The sequence below is a fragment of the Petaurus breviceps genome, unplaced genomic scaffold, assembly GCF_028583685.1.
Source record: "Petaurus breviceps papuanus isolate PSGF00001 unplaced genomic scaffold, PetGlider_PUasm1.0 90579, whole genome shotgun sequence".
NCBI classification, from domain to species: Eukaryota; Metazoa; Chordata; class Mammalia; order Diprotodontia; family Petauridae; genus Petaurus; species Petaurus breviceps.
The window spans coordinates 1,459,123-1,483,450 of record NW_027187278.1 but is presented as its reverse complement, the minus strand read 5'-3'; the positions used below and the strand labels follow the sequence as shown (position 1 = coordinate 1,483,450).

Sequence of the window (24,328 nt, the reverse complement as noted above, 5' to 3'; positions counted from 1 at the left end):
TCTTTTTAAAAATTCTTTTTTTTCTTTAAGGTTATTTCATTTACCTGAAACAAGTACTCTCTTCCTATATGTTAGCCATTTTAAGTCCTTAGTTAGAACTTTTGTAAAATGTCACTATTTCCAAAAAGATTAACAATATAGGAAAAGTAAAATTTGGGAATTACTTTCAAACATCTATCAAAGAACTATTCTTTTCTTGTTAACCATATGATTTTTTTGGTCAAAACCAAAAGAAAAGGATGAGAGAAAAGAATATAATTATATATAATAAATATAAATACTTCACACACACACACACACACATATATATATATATATATATATATATATATATTAGGGAATAAAAGCATGATACTTACCTAACATTACTTTTAGATATTTAATAGTAACAGTATGAAGACATCATTGTTCCCTTTCTCTTTTTTAGGGGGAGTAAATTAGTATTGTGATGTCATTTATATGAGAGTCCCCAAGAGTTGAAAATCCTACTTATCCTATATTATAGATGGTTTGAACATATTTGTTTGCTTTGCTTACTCGTATATTAGATTGTGAGCTACTTGAGGATAGGGACTGTCTCTTCCCTTTCTTGGTATATCTAGTCCTTTAATCATAATAGCAGGAGCAGAAAGGTAACAAGAATCAAGTACACACTCCCATATGATACCTGGGTCCAGTGCTTTCTACTTGGTTTCACTAAACTTAGAGTTTAGAAAAATGGTTCAGGATTTGCAAATTCCCAGAAAGTGTAACAATTTACAGTATAACAATGTATACATAAATAAGAAGTCACTTCCAGGAGCCAGGATTAAATTATAAGGTATAAATCCCCATAACTCTCCCATATTCACCTCAAAACAACAAAAAATAGCACCTGTAAACAAATCCTGGAATAGCGAAATCAGCAAAAAGATAAGGATGTGGCAATCTTTGTGAACAAGAAACCTGGAAGATCAGTAGGAAAGATGTGTCTCATTCAGGATACAGGAGAACACAGTCCAGAACAGGAAGCATCCCAGAAAACCAGCAGCAAGCCATACATCAGCAAACCAGTAGAACATCCTGAGCTTCAGTGTGGTGGAGCAGGCCAACATTAGGAACTCCTACTTGGCCCAGCATATTCAAGGGAATGGGCAGACTCCAGCTCTAAGAATTACCATGTGTCTCAGGCAAACAGGCAGCCTCCAGGAGCCAGACTGCCAAGTACTTCAGTGTAATCCCAGGGAAATGGAGGAACACCCCACTGGCATCAGCACAGACCAGACGCTACCACCAGGACACTGATTCTGTACCAGGTAAGCTGCCAGACTCCTACAGTCTCCAGTCTGCCCCACCTAAGTGCACCAGATACCAGGGTCCTTGTGGGCCTCAGGACAACATAAGTGCAGTTCCAGATAAAGAGCTAGGACCTGTAGCCCCAGACACAAGAAGCTTGAGAAAGTACCCCTACCACCGTGGGAGCAGAGCACAAATTTAAAGGAAAGGAAGCAGGCCAAAAAGACAAGCAAAAAAAAAAGAAAGAAAGAAAAAGAATCGGACCATAGAAAGATATTATGTCAAGAAGGAAGATCAGGACAAAAATTAAGAAGAGGAAGACAATGTCAGAAGACCTAAGGGCAAAATACCAAAACAAACAAATGGAAAAGGGAAATGGTTTCAAACTCCAAAAGAACACTTAAAAGAGCTAAAAAAGAAACTTAAAAGTCATAGAAGAGAGGCAAAAGAATAATTGGGGAAAGGAGTGAGAGTGATGCAAGAGAATAATGAAAAAAGAGAAAATAGCTTGAAAAAGGAAAACAACTGCTTAAAAAGTAGAATAGAATATGGGAAAAGTTAGATATGATACACCTTTGGAGAAAACTGAATGGGAACAGAAAGGAATAGGTATGGTTATAGCCCCTAACTCTTCTTCTCAGCAGCTCAGTACTACACAAAACCTGACCATGTATTAGGGCATAAACTGCTCAAAAGTATAAATAAAAAGGCAAAAATATTAAAGGTATTCTTTTTGGATCATAATATAACAAAAATTACATTCAAGAAAGGAATATAGTGGAAATATAGATTTAAAAATTAATTAGAAACTAAATAATCTAATCCTAAAGAATAAGTGAATCAAACCACAAATCAAAGAAACAATCAATAATTTTATCAAAGAGAGTGACAATAATGAGACAATATCCCTAAATTTATGGGGTGCAGGCAAAGTAGTACTTAGGGGAAAATTCACTTATTTAAATTTTTACATCAACAAAATAGTAAAAGAAGAGATCAATGAATTGTGCGTGCAATTAGAGAACAAATTAAAAATACCCAATTGAGCCCTAAACTAGAAACCCTTGAAATCAAAGGTGAGATTAATAAAATTGAGAATAAAACAAACAAAAAAAATAGAGAGATAATAAATAAATATAGGAGCTGGTTTTATTGGGAAAAAAATAACGTAGATAAGCCACTGGTCAATTTGATTAAAAATAAGAAGAGAAAACCAAATATCCAGTATCAAAAATGAAAAGGATGAAATCACCACCAATGACGAAGAAATTAAAATAATCATTAGGAAATATTTTGCCAAATCATACACCAATAAATGATGACCTGAGGAAAATCAATGAATATTTACAAAAATATAAATTACCAAGATTAACAGTTCAGGAAATAGAATGCCTAAATAATCTCATCTTAGAAAAAATAAATTGAACAGTTCATTATTGAGATCCCTCAGGAAAAAAAAAACACAAGAACATAGAGGTTGACAAGGAAATTCTATCAAACATTCAAACAATTAATCCCAATATTTTATAAACTATTTTAAAAATAGGCAGAGTACTACCAAACTCCCTTTTTTGACACAAATATGGTGCTGACACCTAAACCATGAAGAGGTAAAACAGAGAAAGAAAATGATAGATCAATTCCCCTAATGAATATCAATGCAAAAACAATTTTAAAAACAATACTAGCAAGGCAAGTATAACAATACATCACAAGGATTTTATATTATGACCAGGTGGAATTTATACCAGGAATGCAGGGTTGAATAAATATTAGGAAAACCATCAACATAATTGACCATATCAATGATAAAACCAACAGAAATCATATGATTATCTCAATAGAGGCTGAAAAATCTTTTCAACAAAATACAGTACCCATTCCTTTTAAAAATACTAGGGAGCATAAGAATAAAGGGTGCATTCCTTAAGATGATAAGCAGTATCTATATAAAACCATCAAGAAGCATTATTTGTAATGGAGATAAGCTAGAAATCTTCCCAATAAAAGCAATGGTGAAACAAGGATGTCCTTTATCACCACTATTATTCGGTATAGTACTGGAAATGTTGCTATAGCAGTAAGAAGAAAAAAAGAAATAGAAATAATTAGAGCAGGCAATGAGGAAACAAAATTATTGTTCTTTGCAGATGATACAATGGTATACTTAGGGAACCCTAGAGAATAAGTTTTAAAAATTACTTGAAATAATTAACTACTAAAGCAAAGTTGTAGGATATAAAATAAACTAACACAAGTCATCAGCATTTCTTTATATGAACAATAAAGCCTAGCAGCAAGAGATAGAAAGAGAAACTCCATTTAAAATAGCTGTTATTAAGTAACATTAACATTAAATTATAAAATATCTGTTATATTACATACTTGGTAGTCTACCTGCAAAGACAAACCCAGGATGTCTATGAACAAAATTACAAACACATTTCACACAAATAAAGACAGAGTTAAACAGTTGGAAGAAATATTAAATGCTCATGGGCAGGCCATGTAAACATAATAAAAATGACAATTCTCGCTAAGCTAAAATTACTTATTTAGTGCTATACCAATCAAACTGCCAAAAAAACAATTTAATAGAGCTAGAAAAATATGACAAAATTCTTCTAAAGAAAAAAAAGTTCAAGAATATAAAGGGGATAAATGAAAAAAAAAATACAAGATCCCAAACTATATTATAAAGTAGTCATCATCAAAACTATCTGGTTCTGGATAAGAAATAGTGTGATGGACCTCAGTGTCTGGTATCTTATCCTGACAGATGATCTTCAGAAACTTCCTAAGACAATTCAAATGAAAGTAATTCAGTTTCTTGGCACCTTTATATATATATTTGATTTTGTTTTGGAGGGGAGAAGGTAGGGCAATTGGTGTTAAGTGACTTGTTCAAGGTCACACAACTAGTTTGTGTGTGAGTGTGTATGTGCTAAGTGTCTGAGGCTGGATTTGAATTCAGGTCCTCCTGACTCTAGGGCTGGTGCTCTATTCACTGTGCCACCTAGCCTCCCCTGGCACCTTTATATTGTACAGGTTTCACAGACATACAATGAGGTCAGCACAACAACTCTGTAGGACTTCAATTTGGTGGTCAGGTTATTCCCTCTTCTCTCCCACACCTTCTTTTGGTGCCTCCCAAACATTAACCTAGCTCTGGCAATGCATGTGTAAACCTCATTATCAATGTGTACATAGAACTGGAAAAATACCCTACCAAGGTAAGTGAACTTATTCTTAGCACTCAAAATTACTCCATTTGTTGTAACCAATGGTATGGATGATATGGTAGCTGATGAAGTGCCTGTACTTTAAAAAAATGATTTTGCTTTTATTTGGGGGGTAGTGGTAGGAATTCAGGGCAATTGGGGTTAAGTGACTTACTTGCTCAAGGTCACACAGTTAGCAAGTGTTAAGTGTCTGAGGCCCAATTTGATCCTCCTGACTCCAGAGCCGATGCTCTATTTACTGTGCCACCTAGCCACCCCTGTGCTTTCTTAGTGTTAATTTTGTTAAGCCAAAATTGCACCTGCAGCAGATAATTGATCCATGCTTTATTGCCTCTCAGCTTCAGAGGCTGTAATGAGTGCATAATCATCTAAAAACAGAAAATCATACTCCAATACTCCTTCCACTTTGGTCATGGTTTGTAGCCTTCTCAAGCTGAAAAATTTACTATTAATGTGGTAACTGACCTTGATGACATGTTGATCCTCACTGAAGGCTGAAAACACCGTGCTAAAAAGCATGGAAGCAAGCACACAGCTTTGTTTAATGCCATCAGTGACTAGGCAAGCACAAGAGAGTCGCCCATTATCCAGAACCTGGGCAAGCATACCTTTGTGGAATTGACGAACAATGCTGATGAACTTAAGCAGGCAACCAAATTTTGACATGATTTTCCATAAACTCTCATGACTGACCAAATCAAAGGTCTTGGTTGTCTTAGGGAGAGTCTGAAGGTCACATGGCAGGATATGGTACCAAACACAGGTTCTTTCTCAAACTATCCATGAATCATTCAAACTCTACTACAGAGAGCACAGTTCTAATGGGCTGTCGATGTTTTTAGAATGCCAAGTATATGCTTGCCAAAAAGACTATTTTATGGAGAACTCTCACAGAATAAGAGCTCATATGGTGTTCAGAAGAACAAATACAAGGACACTCAAATTTAAAGAATCCACCCCAAATATTAACATGGAGTATTTGTGCCTGACCTGTGGTAGAATATTCCAAGCTTATATTGGTCTGATCAGCCACAGTCTGACACACTTGACTCTAGCTTAATGATGGCATTTCAGTCCTCTCTCAGAATGAAGGACAAAAAGTAGAGTGGTTGATCAGTGGAATAGATTAGGTACATAAGACACAGTAGTCAATGGCTATAGCAACCCAGTATCTGACAAACCCAAAAAACCCAGCCTTTAGGATAAAAACTCACTACTTGACAATATTTTTGGGAAAACTGGAAAACAAGAGGACACAAAATACATACAGACCAACATTTCACACTGTATCTGAAGATAAGGTCAAAATGGGTACATGATTTAGACATAAAGGGTGACACTATAAGCAAATTAGAAGAACAAGGGATAGTCTAGCAGTCAAATCTATGGAGAAGGGAAGAATTCAACACCAAACAAGACATAGAGAGCATTATGAAATATAAAACAGATAATTTTTATTATATTAAAGTAAAAAAAAACTTTTGTACAAATAAAACCAATGCAAACAAAATTAGAAGGAAAGCAGAAACCTAAGAAGCAGTCTTTACAGCAAGTGTCTCTGACAAAAGCCTCCTTTCTTAAATAGATAGAGAACTGAGTCAAATTTTGGTGAATACAAGTCATTCCCCAATTGATAAATGGTTAAAGGATATGAACAGACAGTTTTCAGATGAAGGAAATGAAATCTATTTATAGTCATTAAAAAGGAATGCTTTAAATTGCTTTTATAAATTAAAACAACTTTCAGGTATCATGTAATATCTATCAAATTGGCTAATATGACAAAAATGAGGAAAATGACAAATATTGGAGAAGATGTGAGAAAATTGGTACACCAATGCACTATTGGTGAAGGTATGAAGTAATTCAACCCTTCTGAAAAGCAACTTGGAACTACACCCAAAGGTTCATACAAACTGTAAATACACTTTGATCCAGTAATATTACTACTTGGTCTGTATTCCAAAGAGATTATTAAAAAGGGAAAAGGACCTACACAGGAAAACTATTTATATCAGCTCTTTTTGTGGTGGGGAAATTGAGGGACGCCCATCAATTGGGGAATGCCTGAACAAGCTGTGAAATATGAATATAATGGATTACAATTGTGTAATAAGAATGTAAGAACAGTCAGATTTCAGAGAAACCTGGAAAAGACTTGTACAAGTGAATACAAATTGAAATGAGCAGGACGAGGAAAATACTGTACATAGTATCAACAACATTATATGATGAACTGTGAATGATTCAGTGCTTCACAGCAACACAATGATATAAGACAAGTGAAAAAGACTTGGGAAGGAAAATGCTATCCATAATCAGATAAAGAACTGATGGAATCTGAATACAGATCAAAGCATTTTTTCTACTTTATTTTTTTGTGTTTTTTTTTCTTTTGATCTGGTTTTCTTCCACAACTGGGATGAATAAGGAAATATGTTTTAGATGATAGCCATGAATAAGCAATATGAAATTGCTCCCATTTTTGGAAGAGGGGAAGAGAGGGAAGGGGGAGAAAAAAATTTGGAATTCAAAATCTTATAAAAATTAGGGCTAAAAATTGTCTTGATATGTAATTGGGGACAAATTCTATCTTTAAAAAAGGGAAATTAATCAAAGCTATAATGCTAAAATGCCCCTTCCCACTCTGGATAAGCATCTGAAACCTTAGTATTCAAGTTTTTTCAACACATTCTAGTTCTCCCCTTTCCTAAGAGATAATTTGATAACTTAACTGTTTTTTTCCTACCAAAAGGAAGGTCTTATTGTTCCAAATGCCCCAAAGCGCAACTAAGAAACTGCAGCTGCTTCTTAACAGGAATGACTGCAATATTTCCTAGAATCAATCTTTACTTCTCAGTTGGAAAGCTGAGCTCCAAAGTTTATTTTTTCTCTGTTGATTATGACTTTTAGATCTTATAGCCTAGAGAATCTTCTCTTAATCCCTTGAGTTGGAAAGGATGGCTAAACATGACTATTTGCCACATAATTACCATGAATGCTCAACTGGCCCTGTGTAGTTTATGTTATTCTATCCCAAATAAAAATGCAGATGACTGGACACCCAGGAGGTATTGCTGTGAATGATTTCTGAGCAAATTAATCTACAATGTTTAACTCTAGCTACCAGAGACTTCAATATTTCAGTACAATTGTATTTTCACTATATTTACACACAGATATACATATATACACACATATATGCATGTATATATATACATGTACAAATACACATGCATTTACATGTATACACATATAATTTAGATAGAAATATACACACATATACACATTCATATATACATATTCCAACATATACATAAATACACACATGCATATATGTCTATATATACATACCTGTAATGGGAATGTAAATTTGAAGATCTTCCCTGCCCCTAGGCTAAAGTGCACCTGGAGCCTGGGGTGGGAGGCTTGTTTTTCAGTAGATACTTCTTGATTGGCCAATGAGTCAATAAGGTTGTTACATTCTCTGAGCCAGGAGAACGCTATATAAGCCCTGATGTGTAGCTTTGTTTTGGGGCTCACTTTGAGAAGTGTTCTGTGATTTGATCTGGATTCTGGGAAGCCGTTGTCCAGAGCCCCCCGGCTTTGAAAAACCCAGATGTTGATTTGGTATGGATGTAATGGTTGGACAGTTTGGAAAGCTGTCTACTTGATATGTTTCTGTCTTGATAATTCTGCCTGTATACTTTGAAGTTCGGGGTGCTGACCCTTTTCCCCTGAACAAGGTAAACAATATATGTCTGACTGATTAAAGTAAGCTTGTTAACCCATTTTGAGTTGCTTTCTTTTATCAAAGCAGATCCAAGAACTTGTGCTGGCAGCCACCCTGGGAACGCTGGGGTGCTTGCTGCTACAATACCTAGACATGTGTATATATGCATGTGTTATGTTGTGTTTGTATGTGTGTAATACACAAAGTTAAGTGATGCAGTAGATAGAGTGCTGGGACTAGAATCAGGAAGACTCATTTTCCTGAGTTTAGATCTGGCCTCAAGTCACACCAGATTTGTGACCCTGCACAAGTCACTTCACCCTCTTTCCTCAGTAAGGAAATTTTCATTTTCCATCTGTAAAATGAAGTGGAGAAGGAAATGGCAAATCAACTCAGTGTCTTTGCAAGAAAATCCCACATGGGTCAAGAAGAGTCAGAGATGATTGAAATGACTCAATAACAATGATATTTGTGTATATGTATTGTATGTGTGTATGTATATGTGTATGTGTATATATCTATATATTATCAATTTGAGTGAAATTGGTCTCTGAGTGCAAAATGACTAGAGCTGAAAAGAGTGGTCCAGAGACAGGTGTCTCAGGGATTAAATAGAAGTTTAATTTCTGAGTGAGTAAAATGCTTGCAAGCAGAATTTTCCCTCCTTCCCCACCTCCCACCCCCAATAAACAGGCTGTATAACATGCTGGGGTAAAGGCAGGTTTTATGTAAATTAAAAAAAAAAACACAAGTGGGCTGGATCATGATACAATAATTCTTAGTACTTCCCATGTGTGGATGATACAGGTGATCCTAAATATTGTATGAATAGTTCTTCAGTTGATTGTCTTAAGTCTTAAAGGATGTTCAACTTTGTCACTATTCAGTGGGGGGTATAGGACTAGTTAGAGAGGCAGGGACAGGAGTGTAGTACCTGGTTTGGTTCACTTTACTTTTATAAGAAACAGAGACTGTGAGGACACCACGTGATGGATGGCTTTAGGATAAATCCCTCAATGAATACCTAGGTCTGGTCAAAGCAATATGCTTGCCTGGACAGTGAGATCATCCACAGTGCAAAGGATTATAGTTATCCCAAACTCAAGACACAGTCTACTTGCTGGCCTATACCTCTGGGAAATAGGGTGTCTCTAAATACCTTGAAAATATTCACCACATACAGCTATATAAACTGTGTGTGTAGGAATCCCACTTCAAACATGTAATAGTTGCATGAACCAGAACAAGTTCCTTAACAGTTTCCTCATCAATAAAATAGGGATGATAATAATAACCACTTCACAGACTTTTTGTGAGGAATCCTTGCACACCTTAATACATAGAAACATGGCATATAATACATCTCAGATTTAGATACCCAGCTCCTAAATTCAGGCATTATGCCTGAATTATTATGCAAATAAGTTTTAGGGTCTTTGAAAGAAGAATCACTTTAAATCTCATGTCAAGCAGTTTCCTTTATACAAAAAAAAAAAAAACCAACAAAAAAAACCCTCAATCTGATCTTGATGTTTGATCAAGATTTTAGGTGCTCCTGAAATTAGATGTCCCCATGATAATAAAATCTATTGTTTGAGTCAAAGGGGAAAGTGTTTAAGAGCATCAGAGAATCATCTGATTAAGTCTCTTAAAAAACAATCAAAAACAACAACAACAAAAAAAAACTTTCGGTAGGGGAGAAAGATTTGGGTGTTGAGTTTTGTATAGGAGCTGAGAGAGAGAAGGGAGAATGCGATAAAATGCAAATGCCCCAAATCTCTAAATGTCTTTTTTTTTGACTGATATGTAACATTTTTTGAACTTCTATATGATCATTTGGAAGTGAAGACCCATATTTAGGGAAGCTCTACTCAAAAGACCTGATCTAGAGTAAAATTGACTTCTGGGAACCAAGACAGCGGAGTAAGCAATGAATCACTGTAACTCTTCCATACTCACCTCCAAATAATGATAAAATATAGCCTCAAAACAAATCCTGCAACAGCAGAAACAGAAAAAAATAGGGGGTAAAACAATCTTTTAGTCAAAAACACTTGTATCGTCAGCAAGAAATTTCCATCTCATATGGGTGAAAGGGGAGCATAGTAGAGGATGAGAAGTGTCCCAGTAATCCAGCAGCAAGCCCCACCTCAGCAAACCAGGGGTATATCTTGAGTTCCAGTGTAGAGCAGGCAAATGCCAACACCAGGATCACCCACATGCCTTAGTATAGCCAGGATAATGGGTAGACTCCCACTCTGTGAACCATCATGTGCTTCAGTGTAACCCCAGGCAAACAGGGATCCTCTAGTGGCCAGACCTATACATGCTTCAGCATAGTCATAGGTAAATTGGTAGATGCCAAACCTATGGATGCCTAAGCAAAGATGAAACTTCCAGTCAGCACTGCCCCACCACATGCTGTGTAGCCCCAGGCAAACTGGAAGCTTCCAGAAGCCATACTGTCATGTGCTTCAGAGTAGCCAGAGAGAAGTGCAAAAATAGCTCGCTAGGCCTCAGTGCATGCCAGATACCACCACTAGGAAAGTGGCTCAGTACTAGGTAATCTGTGTAGCCCCTACAGACTCCAGTGAGACCAGTCAACTCCCCCCCCCCTGCCATGCTACCCCCTCAGCAGAGCACAAGACATGAGGGTCCGCTGTGGGCCTCAGAGTAACACCAACACAGCACTAGGTAAATAGCAAGGGCCTCTGGTCTCTAGCAGAAGAAGACTGACACAGTGCCCCTTTCACCCTGTGAGCAATGTTCAAATTTAAAAGAAAGAGAAAAGATTAAAAAAAACAGAAAAAAAATTGATCATAAACAGTTATCATAGGGACAGGGAAGACCAAGACACAAACTAAGAAGAGGATAACGATGTCAAAACACCTATGAACAACACCCCCCGCACTCTCCCTTCCCCCCAAAATGGGAAATGGTCTCAAGCCCAGAAAGAATTCATGGAAGAACTTAAAAAGGAGCTTAAAAATCAAAGAAGAAAGATAGAAGAAAAATTGGGAAAATAAATTAGAGTGATTTAAGAAAATTTTGAAAAAAATTAGAGTCAACAGCTTGGAAAACTGCTTACCAAGTAGAATTGGCCAAATGGAAAAGGTGATACAAAAAATCGACAGAAGAAAACATCTTAAAGAGTACCATTGGCCAAATGGAAAACAAAGTACAAGAGCTAACTGAGAAAAACAACACTTTTAAATTTAGAATAGGGTAAGTGGAAGATAATGACACTATGAGACATCAAGAATCAATCAAATTCAAAAGAATGAGAACATGGAAGAAAATGTAAATTACCTCATTGAAAAAAAAAAAAACTGCCCTGGAGAATAGATTCCAGAGAGACATCAGAATCACTGGGCTACTTAAAAACCATAATCAGAAGGAGGACCAGGACAGCATCTTTCAAGAAATAATAATGCAAAAAAAAAAATACTGCAAGTGGCCAGAAAGAAATAATTCAAATATCAGGGAGCCATAATCAGCATTACATAAGACTTGGCAACAACAACATTAAAGAATCAAAGGCCATGGAACATTATATTTTGGAATGCAAAGGAACTAGGACTACAATCAAGAATCACTTAGTTAATTAAGCATAATACAGCAAGAAAAACTGGTCATTCAACTAATTAGAGGGATTTTAAGCTTTCATAAGGAGAAGACCAAAACTAAATTAAAAATTTGCCTTCCAATATAAAGACCCAAGAGAAGTATGAACAGGTAAAAAGGGAAAAGAAAACATAAGGTATTCAATATAGATATGCAGTTTATATCCCTTCACAGGAAGATGATATATGTAACTCTTTTTTCCCATTTATTTATTTGTTTGTTTGCTGGTTTTTGTTTGTTTTTAGTTTTCAACATTCATTTCCATTAGATTTTGAGTCGCAATTTTTCTCCCCATCTTTCCCCTACTCCCACCCCAAAATGACAAACCTACCGAATACGCCTTTCCTCAATTTTTCTCTCTTATATGCTCCCTCATTAACCTCCCCCCAACATCCTAGTAGGGCAAGATTAATTTCTATACCCCAGTGCCTGTATATCTTATTTCCCAGTTACATGTAAAAAAATTTTTTTAATATTTATTTTTAAAACTTTGAGTTCCAGATTTTTTTCCCTTCTTCCCTCCTCACCCACCCCCACTGGGAAGATAAGCAATTCAATAGAGGTTGTGAATGTGTAAATAACCAAATCATTTCCATAGTAGTTATATTGTGAAAAACTAACTATATTACCCTCCATCCTATCCCACCTCTCCCATTTGTTCTATTTTCTCCTTTGACAGTATGCCTTTTCAAAAATGTTTGCTTTTAAATACTCTCTCCCCCAATCTGCCCTCCCTTCTATCATCCCCACTCTTATCCCCTACCTCCCTATTTTCCTGTAGGGTAAGACACCTAATTGAGTGTGTATGTTATTCCCTCCTTAAGCCAAACTCAAAGAGAATAAGGTTGTCCCATTCCCTTTCATCTGCCTGTTCTTCCCCTCCATAGTAACAGTTTTGTCTTGCTTATTTTATATGAGATAATTTACTCTTATCTATCTCTCCCTTTCTGCTTCTCCAAATAAATTCCTCTTTCACCTCATAATTTTATTTTTTAGATATCATCCCTTCATATTCAACTCATCCTGTGCTCTCTGTCTATGTATACACAAATATACGTATGTTGGCACTCACATAAATACACACACACATACCTTCCTATACATATATAAACACACACATACATATTCTGTTCAACATTCCTCACACTGAGAAAAGTCTTATGAGTTACAATGATCATTTTTCCATGTAGGAATTTAAATAGTTTAACTTTATGATTTCTTTTTCCTGTTTGCCTTCTCATGCTTGTCTTGCTTCTTGTATTTGAAAGTCAAAATTTCTGTTCAGCTCTGTTGTTTTCATCAAGAATGATTGAAAATCCTCTATTTTATTGAATGACCATATTTTCCCCTTAAACGTGATACTCAGTTTTTATGGGTAGGTGATTCTTGATTTTAATGCCAGCACCTTTGACCTCCAGAATATCATATGACAAGTCCATCGCTCCCTTAATATAGAAGCTGCTAGGTCTTGTGTTATCCTGACTGTTTCCACAATACTCAAATTGTTTCTTCCTGACTGCTTGCAGTATTTTTTCCTTGACCTTGGAACTCTGGAATTTGGCTATAATATTCCTAGGAGTTTTCTTTTGGGGATCTTTTTTTCAAGAGGTGATCAGTGAATTCTTTCAATTTCTATTTTGCCCTCTGGTTCTAGAATATCAGGGCAATTTTCCTTGAGAATTTCTTGAAAGATGGTGGCTAGGCACCTTTTTTAGATTGTGGCATTCAGGTAGTCCAAAAAATTTTAAATTATCTCTCCTGGATCTATTTTCCAGGTCAGTGGTTTTTCCAATGATGCCTTCTATTTTTTCATGTATTTGTATCTGTTTTATGGTATCTTGATTTCTCATAAAGTCATTAGCTTCCATTTACTCCAGTCTAATTTTGAAGGAATTATTATCTTCAGTGAGTTTTTGAAATTCCTTTTCCATCTGTGCAATTCAGCTTTTTAAGGCATTCTCCTAATTGGCTTTTTTTTTTTTTGGCCTCTTTTGCCATTTTGGTTAGTCTATTTTTAAGGTGTTACTTTCTTCAGTGTATTTTTGGGTCTCCTTCAGCAGACTGTTGACTATCTTTTCATGATTTCTTGCATCATTCTCATTTCTCTTCCCAATTTTTCCTCCACTTCTCTTACTTGATTTTCAAAATCCTTCTTGAGCTCTTCCATGTTCTGTAACCAGTCCAGATTTTTCTTGGAGACTTTTGATGCACACGTTCTGACTTTGCTGTCTTCCTCCCTTTCCATGACTTGATCCTTTTTGTCCCCCAAAAAGGATTGTATGGTCCATTTGTGCTTCCTCATAGTTCCAGCCAATTACTTGACTTTTGAGCTCTATGCCATGGTAGAACTCTGCTTCCAGAATGCAGAGAGCTTTGTCCCAAATTCCTGGGGATTTTGCAGCTGCCAGAGCTATTAAGAGGGTGCCCTCTCTACAGCTCCCACAAGCTCTGGCTCACCAGCCAGACACCCCAGGACCACCACCCAACACTGAGAGCAAGATCCAAGCAAGTTAAAGCAAGAGAAATTACCCTTTGAATGGTTGCTTGATCCCCGTATGATCTGCAGACCAGGAGCTCCTGAGGCAGCCGTGTGGCACAGCCACCATGCCTCTGCTGCTTCTTACCCCAGGGGTAGCAGCTGGACCATGCTCTTCCATTCCCCACCCCCTTCCAACAGAGTTCCACACTGACCTTTTACATTATCTTTGGTGTTTATGGGTTGAGAAATCTGGAGAACAACACAGGTGCTGGTGATTCACTCTCCTGAAGTCTTCTCTGGTCATTTCTGATTGGGTCCACCTTGGGTCCATAACCATGCAGGGTAGGACTGTACTTGGCTCCCGGGGCACTGCGATAAACTCTTCCTATCCATCTGCTGAGCTGCTTTCAGTGGCATATGTGTTACTCTCTGTCACTTTGTGGGTTCTGTAGCTCTACGGTTTGTTTAGAGTAATTTTTTACATGTATTGGAAATGAATGGAGCAGGAGCTCATGTGAAGTTTGTGCTTCTATGCCACCATCTTGGCTCTGCCACCAGATACATGTAACTCTTAAGTAGTATATCAATAACAGTACAGATAAAAAGAGCAGACATAGGATATGGGTATAATGTGAATTTCAAGGAATGACATAATAATTTAGGAATGAGAAAGAGGAGTACAATGGGTGCACAAGGAAGAGAGAGGTATGACTGTGCAAATAATCTCACATGGAGAAGCACCAAAGACCTCTTGTGGACAGAAAGATGAAAGCGTGGGACATGGGCATCATCTGAATCTTACCCTCATCAGTATTGGTTCACAGACAGCATAAGATACAAAATCTGTTGAATATAGAAATATATCTTACCCAACAGGGAAGCAGGAGAGGAGGACATTAAGTAAAGGGGGTTGGGTAAACTGACAGAAGAAAGGGCAGATCAGGAGAGGGTATAGACAACACCAAAACACTGGCAAGGAAGGAAAGGGCAAAAGGAGAGAGAAATAGGAGGAAGAATTTAGTAGAGGGAAATACAAAGTTAATAATCATAACTGTAAATGTGAATGGGATGAACTCTCCCCCAAAACAGAAGTGGATAGGAAATCGGGGCAAAAACCAGAATCCTAAAATCTTGGGCTTATGAAACACACATTTGAAGAAGAAACACACAGAGAGAGCAAAGGTAAAGAGCTGGTGCAGAATCTATTACTCTTCAGCTGAGGTAAAGAAAAAAGTAGGGATAACAATCCCAATCTTAGACAACATAAAAGTAAAAATAGACCTAATTAAAAGAGATAAGGAGGGAAACTGCATCTTGCTAAAAGACATTATAGACAATGAAACAATCAAATTAGAAAAACAAGGAATAGTCTACCTGTTAAATCTAAGGGGTGGGACTTATTATGACCAAACAAGAGAAAGAGAGCATTACGTAATGTAAAATAGATCATTTTGACCATATTAAATTAAAAAGATTTTGTTCAAATAAAACCAATGCAATCAAGATCAGAAGGAAAGCAGAAACAAGGGAAATAGTCAGCAAGTATCTCTGATAAAGACCTCATTTCTCAAGTATATAAAGGAGTCAAATTCCCAAGAATACAAACCATTCCCCAATTGATAAATGGTCAAAAGATATAAAATCAATTTTCAGATGAAGAAATTAAAGCTATCTATTGGCATTACAAAGAAGTGCTCTAGCTCTCTTTTGATTAGGGAAATGCACATTAAAACAATTCTGAGATACCACCCCACACCAATTAGATTAGCTAATGTGACAAAAAAAGGAAAATGATAAATATTGGAGAATAGGTAGCACGATTGGGATGCTAATGCACTCTTGGTTCAGTTGTGAACTGATCCAAGCACTCTGGAGAGCACTCGAACTGTAACTAAAGGTGCAATCAAACTATTTATACATTTTGATCCAGAAATACCACAACTAGGACTGTATCCCAAAGTGATCATAAAAAAGGGAAAAGACCTACATGTGCAAAACAATGTTTAGCAGTACTTTTCATGGTGGCAAAATATTGGAATTTGAGGGGATGCCCATCAATTGGGTAATGCCTGAACAAGCTGTGAAATAAGAATATAATGAAATACTATTGTGCAATAAAAAATTATGAACAGGCAAATTTCAGAAAAAAAACCTGGAAAGACTTGTACAAACTGATGCAAAGTGAAATGAGCAGAGTCAAGAAAGCATTATACTTAGTATCAACAACACTGTGTGTGACTCAGCTCTTCTTAGCAACACAATGATCTAAGACAAGTACAAAGGACTCATGGAGGAAAATGCTATCCATATCCAGATAAAGAACTGACAGCCTCTGAATGCAGATGGAATCATATTTTTTTCACTTACTTCATTCTTTCTTATGTTTTTTTTCTCTTGGTCTTTTTTTCCATAACTGTTATGAATAAGAAAATATTTTTCATGTGATTGCACTTGTATAAAATAAATCATACTGCCTACCATCTTCAGAAGAGGGGAAATAAGTGAGGGAAGAAGTAAAATGGAAACCCAAAATCTTGTAAAAATTATGTGCTAAAATTTTCTTGATCTCTAATTGGGAAAAAATACTATTAAAATACATGATCTAAATTGCACCTATAGATATGAAATGGCGGAAAGGGAGGATTTAAATAATACCCTAAAACCATCTCTTTAAAGAATTTCCTCCTCTACCTTGCTATCATCTGCCAAAGAACTGGCTACAGAAAGAATTAATCTTTTTTGAGCAAAGGGTACATAATTCCTCAATTTCTTCAATTAAAAAGGCAGAAAGGGTCCTCCTCATCTAGGACCTCTGATTCAACTGATTAAAAAAAATATCATCACTAAGTTCACTCAATCTATGTAATTGTGCAATTGGCAAAAGCTATACATTACCTTGATTTGACCACACTGTCATTTCTCATATGTCTAAAGCTTCACTGATTTCTTTAAATTTCTCTTGCAACACTCCATGTTCCTTGATGGACGTTGCCCACTTTCTTCTTCCTCATGTTAAAATATACTCCCCAGAAAGTGGCATAAGGGTATAGTAATAGTATAAGTTTGTGGTTCTGTTAACCAAATGCTCTTATTTCCAATCAAAATTATCCCTATTATCATCCTACCTTACCTGTTATTGTAGAGGATGTTATCATCCTCCCGAATCCTTAGGCTTGCAACCTAGGGTATTATCCTTAACTCATCACCATCTCTCTCCATCCAATCTGTTTCTAAGGCCCATTGATTTCACCTTTCCAAAAACTCTCCCCTTCTCTCTTCTGACCCTGCTGAAATTGAAGAACAGGTCCTCTTCATCTTATGCCTAGACTACTGCAATAACATAATGGTGTGTCTGCCTATCTCAAGCCTCCCCCAACTCTAATTCATCCACCGATCAGCCACCAAAGCGATTTCCCTAAAACAAAGATCCAACCATGTCACTCTCCTATTTGATAAACCCCACTGGCTTCCTATCGTTTCCAAGAACAAATGCAAAATCTCTTTTTGGCATCCAAAGTACTTCATAACCTATCCTTTTCTCCTTTTCCATTTTTCTTACACTTTTCTCTACACAAAATACTCTTCACTCCAGTGACTTTGCCCCCTTACTTTACGCTGAAGAAGACAATTCATCTCTCTCAGTTCTAACTAACTATTTTCTTTGGCTGACCCACATATCTGGAATACCCTTCTTCCTCACTTCTTCCTATTGACTACTGTGACTTCCTTAAAATCCAATGAAAATCCCATTTTCTGTAGTAACTCTTTTCCAATTTCTTTTAATTCTAATGATTTCTTTTTTAATTATTTCCTATTCATCCTGTATGTAGATTTTTGGTATATATTTTTGTTTTGTTGTCCCCCACATTAGATTGTGAGCTCCTTGAGGGCAGGGATTGTATCTTTTCTTGGTATTTCTAGTCCTTCTAAAAGTGTCTGGTACGTAGTAGGAGCATAATACTTTTTTATTGACTGAATGAATGACTTTTATAACCCTCAGGTCTTTAGAGTTCAAAGCATTCTCCAGACAAAAGTCTATGTCAAAAATCAGAAAGTTTTCCATCTCTAGGCAATATTTTAGTCATTGCCTACATTAAAATTTACCTTTTTGTCTGGCTAGTGAATAAAAATATTTGGTGGTTGTATGACATCAGTTCATTTTAAGGAATAAAAAAAATAAAAACTCATTTATCTCTAACTAAAAGATTAAATCAAGTATTAATCTTAAAGACATTTTTGATTCTCCTTACACTGACACTACAGCTTTTATATAGCTATTAGAAAATGCCAAACACTGTTTCTAGCATACTTTCCTCTAATACACATGGTAACAATCCAATTGAGTCAGTAGAGACAATCTCTCATTTTCAAAAAGAAGTTCTCTGTACATTCTAAACAGGACTTTTGATTTTCAACTAAAGGGCAAAAAAGTTTCCAACAATCCCTTTATTCAGGACAGCTAAGTGATGCAAAAGCAGCTAGGTGGCACAGTGGATAGGTTAGTGACCGTGTAGTCAGGGGGACCTAAGTTCAAATCCAGTTTCAGACCCATACTTTCTGTGTGACTCTGGTCAAGTCATTTAATCCTCTTTTCCTCATTTTCCTCATTTGTGAAATGAGGTGGAGATAGAAAGGGCAAACCATAACATTATCTTTGCCAGGGAAATACCAAAAAGAGACAGAACAAGTCTGACATGACTGAAACATAATAATCCATTTTTATTCCATAAAAAACTCCTTTTCTCCCATTAAAAAAATAGGCAGAATGCCATTGCAATATCCCACCACCACCTTTCAGGGCTAAAAAGGTTTCACTTACATTGGGTTCCATTTTGCTATGGGACTCTCAGGCATCTCTTACTTAGGCTCTGCCTGAGGGTTTTCCCTCTGGCTGCTGGACTCAGGAAGTGTCACATATTGGACCTTTGCTACAGAGCTTTGGGTTGTCCTTTGTCTATCTTTGCCATAAGCCCTTGTCCTAGGGACAGTGTCTGTCTAGGCACAGGCCCTCCAAGCCTCATGTCAGACATTGCTTTGGCTCTGGGATGCCTACAATCTCTCTCCTGCTTCTCCAGATCTGCTTTATGCCACACTTCCTTCCAACTCTGACTTGTCTACTTCAGGCTTTCTGCAAAAATTATACTAGCCTTTTGTTGATCCTTTGTCTGAGTGGAGGTATTAGCAATACGCTATAATATCAATCAGAATACCAAGAAATATTAATAGAAAAAATAAACATATTGGGAAAATATTTATGACAAACATGACAAATTTAAACTGGACATGTAAATTATGTACAACAAAAATCACAATGTTAACAATGGATAAATGAATCATAAAGTGGAATAAATAAAAAGACAGATTATTAATAACTTGAAAAAATACTCCAACTCACCAATAATCAGAGATTAGCATACTTTTTTCCATTCAATCAGCAAAAATAATTAAAAGCAAGAAAACTCAATATTAATGAGTTTTTGGAGATGACATACATAGCAACTGTTGAGGGAATTACAATCTATCTTTTTGAAAGCTATCTATCAGTTTTCAATATTTTTAATATATTTTTTTGTCCCAGGGAGTTCGTTTACGGAATGTATTCTCAAAGTATAAATAAATGGACAAAGGTGACGGCAAAAATCTAGATTTTAAAAAGTACTGCTATTTGTTATTTAAAATTTTTAAAAGAATCTGTAATCACCTTACTTAAGCACTCAAATGGATCTGAAATGTATTTAATATGGATATTCCCTCTAACAATTTAATTCAGTTGCAACTGTGACCATTCTATGCAACTCTTAATTATGACATGTCATAAGTTTTCTCCAAGGACCCACCCATCATACTAGGGAATTTATTTGCTCCCAGTGGAACAATTGAACATTCCACCTGTTATCCCTCATACTTCAGAGATGATCAGATTTAAAGTATCTTATTTTCTCTCTCTTTTTTTCAAAGTATCATCAGGCTGGCCATTTTTATTTCAGACAATCATTGTAGAGAATTTAGATGCAAGTTCCTTGACATGTAGTAAGGTTATTATTACTACCAGAAAGGCCAGTGCTAGTGGAGTGGTCTTTGGAGCCTGGGCCCAGCATCCCCAGAATTGTAGACACATGTGTGTATCATTCCCATCAGAAGGCCCAGAAAACTGGTTGGGAAGGTTGCTTCCCAACGAAGCTGTAAGAACGAAGTCTGATCCTCCTTTTCAAGGGCAGTAAGCTCTTTTACTATAGGCAGGTGTTGTCTCCAGCTGCTATCTTCTGCCCTTAGATCACCTTCCCATCAAATTCATCCACAGGGATTTTGATGTCTGGTTCAACTTGAGAGATGGTGCAGTTCAAGTGTTCCTCAATCTCAGAGAGCAGCTGCAATCTCATTGTACCAGATGGTACAGCCACCATCTTCCTTTAGCCTTGTGTTACAGCATCCCTTCCCCTGACTGCTGCACATGTGGTATGAAACTTCCTTTTTGGTCACTACCAGGGACACAGTCATACCCATTCTTTTTTTTTTTTTTTTGCTTTTCTTTGGAGGGCAATTGGGGTTAAGTGACTTGCCCAAGGTCACATGGCTAGTTTCTGTGTTAAGTGTCTGAGGCTGGACCTGAACTCAGGTCCTCCTGACTCCAGGGCTGGTACTCTATTCACTGCGCCACCTAGCCACCCTGATACCCATTCTTTTTGCTTTGTCATCCTGGACAATCTGTTGAAAGTAGTTCTAGTTTTCATTGGCCAGGGTGAGATTTATGACATAAGGAACCCTGTGGATGTCAATCCCTCTGGCAGCGACATGAGTGCTAATCAGAAACTGTATATCTCCTTTCTTAAATCTCTCCAAGAGTTACTTCCTCTATGAGGCAAACACAGGAGAACTGCTGTCCTTTCTTGTCTGGACCTTCTGCTTGCTGCATGAGATACTGCTGCAAGTTATCACAGTCTATCTTTATCCTACAGAAGATAATTGCTTGAGCCATCTTGTGCTCCTTGATTTCCCTGACAGTGTAGTTCCCCTTCAGCATCTTTATGGCTTCAGACCATATCTTGGGGCTGTTGGTGCCAAGTCTGGTGTTATCTTTTGCATGAAATTCCTCAGTTGAGTAGTAGACTTTGCCCAACCTCTCCCAGTCTGTCCATTTTGAGATTCACAGAAACAACAACATGGTGCATGGTTTTGGGGCTGAATCTTCTCCTTTCAAATCAACCCAGATAGGGAAATGCATGATCTTTTCTGAAAGCTTCTTGACATCAAAAGAGTGGAGAGTGGCTGAGCAGACAATTACCTGAAGTCTTTTTCTATCAGAAGTAGTGTGAGGAATCTGACTGTGAATCCTATTGATGAAGTCAGAATGGCCCTGGGAAGGAACCTGTCCGCCTCATCTAGAATGAAGAATCAAATCTGGGATAAGTTAAGCTTCCCAGTGGCTCTAGGTCATTCAGTCTTCCTGGAGTATCGACCACAATATCCACCCCCTGCTCCAGGACAGATAGCTGATCCTGTGCTGCCACACTACCAATTACCAGAAGCTCTCTCAGCTTTAGGTTATCCACATATTTCTTAAACTACTTGACGTTGTCCACAGTCTGCTCTGTCAAATGGCTCCACAATGATAGCCTTGGGACTACTGAGAATAAACTTTGTCTGTACCACCTGTGCACTTCCTGCATGTTGAGATTTCACAACATGGCCATCAGAAGCCTTGCAGAGATCAGCAAATCTGTCTTTGTTGGGAAATTTTAAATTCTTCTTCACCAAAGTTAATTTTTAATTTATCATTCTTTAATAAACAAGCAACAAAGAATGCTTGGCTCTTAAGCTGAGCCAGTATTTCAAAAGCTATACCAAGGCTTTTGCATTTTTTGAGAACTTGACCTTCCCTTTGTCAATACCCAGGTAACATCCAACTATATCATGCATAGTGGATTTTTATCCATAATTGTCAAACTGTTTGTTATGGAATTTTTTTCCCCACTTCCACCAAAGGCAAAGCCAAATTTGTTGGTATCCAAATATAGAGAAGCCCAGGAAGTTGACCAGTAAACTCTGCACAAGTCTTGGTTATGACAGGACACTTTGTAGTAGTGTTTTCCTTTCATCAACAAACACCTGTACCATTACTTCACTTCTTGGCTCTGGAAACAAAGACCATGCAATCTAATTGCAAAAGTTAATCTTCTGTCATATGGGTTCATCTGCCATTTGTTGAACACTGTAGTGCCAGTTTTCACAGAGGTCCTCTCTTACTTGTCCTCCTGCTACTCTTTCAGGGTCTCATAAACTATCTGGATGACAAGGATACTGAAGGCACCAGTCTCTTCACTTCCTGTTTCTGTGGCCATAAGCACATCACCTCCTCCTGGAATCAATGGGATGGACTCAGTCTGGATATTAGTTGGGAAAAGCAAATCCATCTCCTCCATAGTTGAGAGATCTCAGGAATAATATTCATTTCAGACAAGGCTGCCATTTAGAACTGTCTTCACCCCAGGAGCCCCTGCCTGGCTCTAGTACACCTGCATGCCACCAAATATCTCATAATCTTATGGAGGTGGAAAGATGGATTGAGATGAGGATACAATTTGATGAATTCAGAGTTACTTGAATGGTCAGACTCAAATAGTAGTTAGTAATAGCTAATGTCTGTGTTGCAAGGAGGTTCTAGTGCAATCCCTAAGAACGTATGGCTTGACTTTGTTTTTTATCATTTTCATTCATCATTTAGAATAAGGTGTAGATGGCATTTTCATCCAATTTGCAAATGATATAAAGCTGGGAAATAAAGCAAGTAAAACAAATGACAAATTATGGTCCAATAAAACACTGACAGCCTAGCATGCTGGACTGAATCTAAGAAGATGAAATTCAATAGGGAAAAATACTAAATCATACACTTGGATACCAAAAACAAAGAAACAAAACTTCTTCATAAGGAGAAGATGGAGAAAGATGATTAGCCATCAATGGCTATGAAAGAGAATGGGAGTTTTAACTGTATGTTACAGGTCAATCAACAGAATTCAATCTTGGGCTTCCTTAAGATAGGTAAAACTTCTAGGAATAGAAGGTGATTATCCCAATGTCCTCTTTTGTCTTTATATGACCACAGCTGGGTTATTATTTTCAGTTATTAATGCTACATTTTTAAAGGACATTCATAAGTTGTTGTTTTTTTTCTTTTCTTTTAGAGGAAGACAAATAAGCTGGTGAAGGGCTTTGGATCCATGTCTTATGAGAATTGATTAAAGGAACTGGGTAAAGAACATAAGCTAGGGGCATGATAACTATGTATAAGTATTTTCAGTACTGCCAAATGAATAAGGATTAAATTTAACCAGTTTTGCCCCAGAGAGAGAAGCAAAAAGAATAGGTCAATGGACAAGTATCTATTAAGTGCCTACCATAGGCTATTGCTGCGAAATGGCATGAAAAAAAAATCTTTATGTAGAAGATTCTGGGAAGATGGTAGAATAGGTGAGAAAATTCCAATCTCTAAAGATATTCCCCCATAAAAGTGTTAAAAACTTTAGGGTGAGCAAAGTGTGAGTGGAGATAAATAAGAATAGGGGCATAACCAGAGTCTTCCTGTGACAATTTGAGAAGATCAGAAGAAAAATCCCAGGATAATGGTTGGTCCCTCTGAAGAATAAACACCTCCAGGCTAAATCTCTTTTAAGAGCAAGCAGCAAGTTCGTTAAACAACAAGCAGTAAATCCTAGGGTTAGTTGGATTGAGAGGCTACCTCAGCACCAGTTACAGGAACTTTTACCCCTGATAGTAGAGAGTTGGGAGTTTTAGCCCAGGAAGATTGAGGGAACCTCTTCTGATAAGGAGTGCCAGACCCAGTTGTGCAGTGAAGAGCTGCAGGGGTGAAAAGGTACCAGCACCTCCCCAGTGAGTGTAGAAGTAGTGGGGCAGAAAGCCGCAGGCTGTAAGTACTTACAGGAGGTTGGAAGTTTGTCTTTGGCTCCAGGATAT

The 24,328-nt window shown here is 37.1% G+C and overlaps 1 pseudogene; it reads right to left on the bottom strand.

Annotated features, from left to right (window-relative positions):
* Positions 1–4,841: 4,841 nt before the first annotated feature.
* On the bottom strand, positions 4,842–22,820 carry LOC138142449 (ATP-dependent RNA helicase DDX1 pseudogene; annotated as a pseudogene).
* Between the last annotated feature and the right edge of the window lie 1,508 nt (positions 22,821–24,328).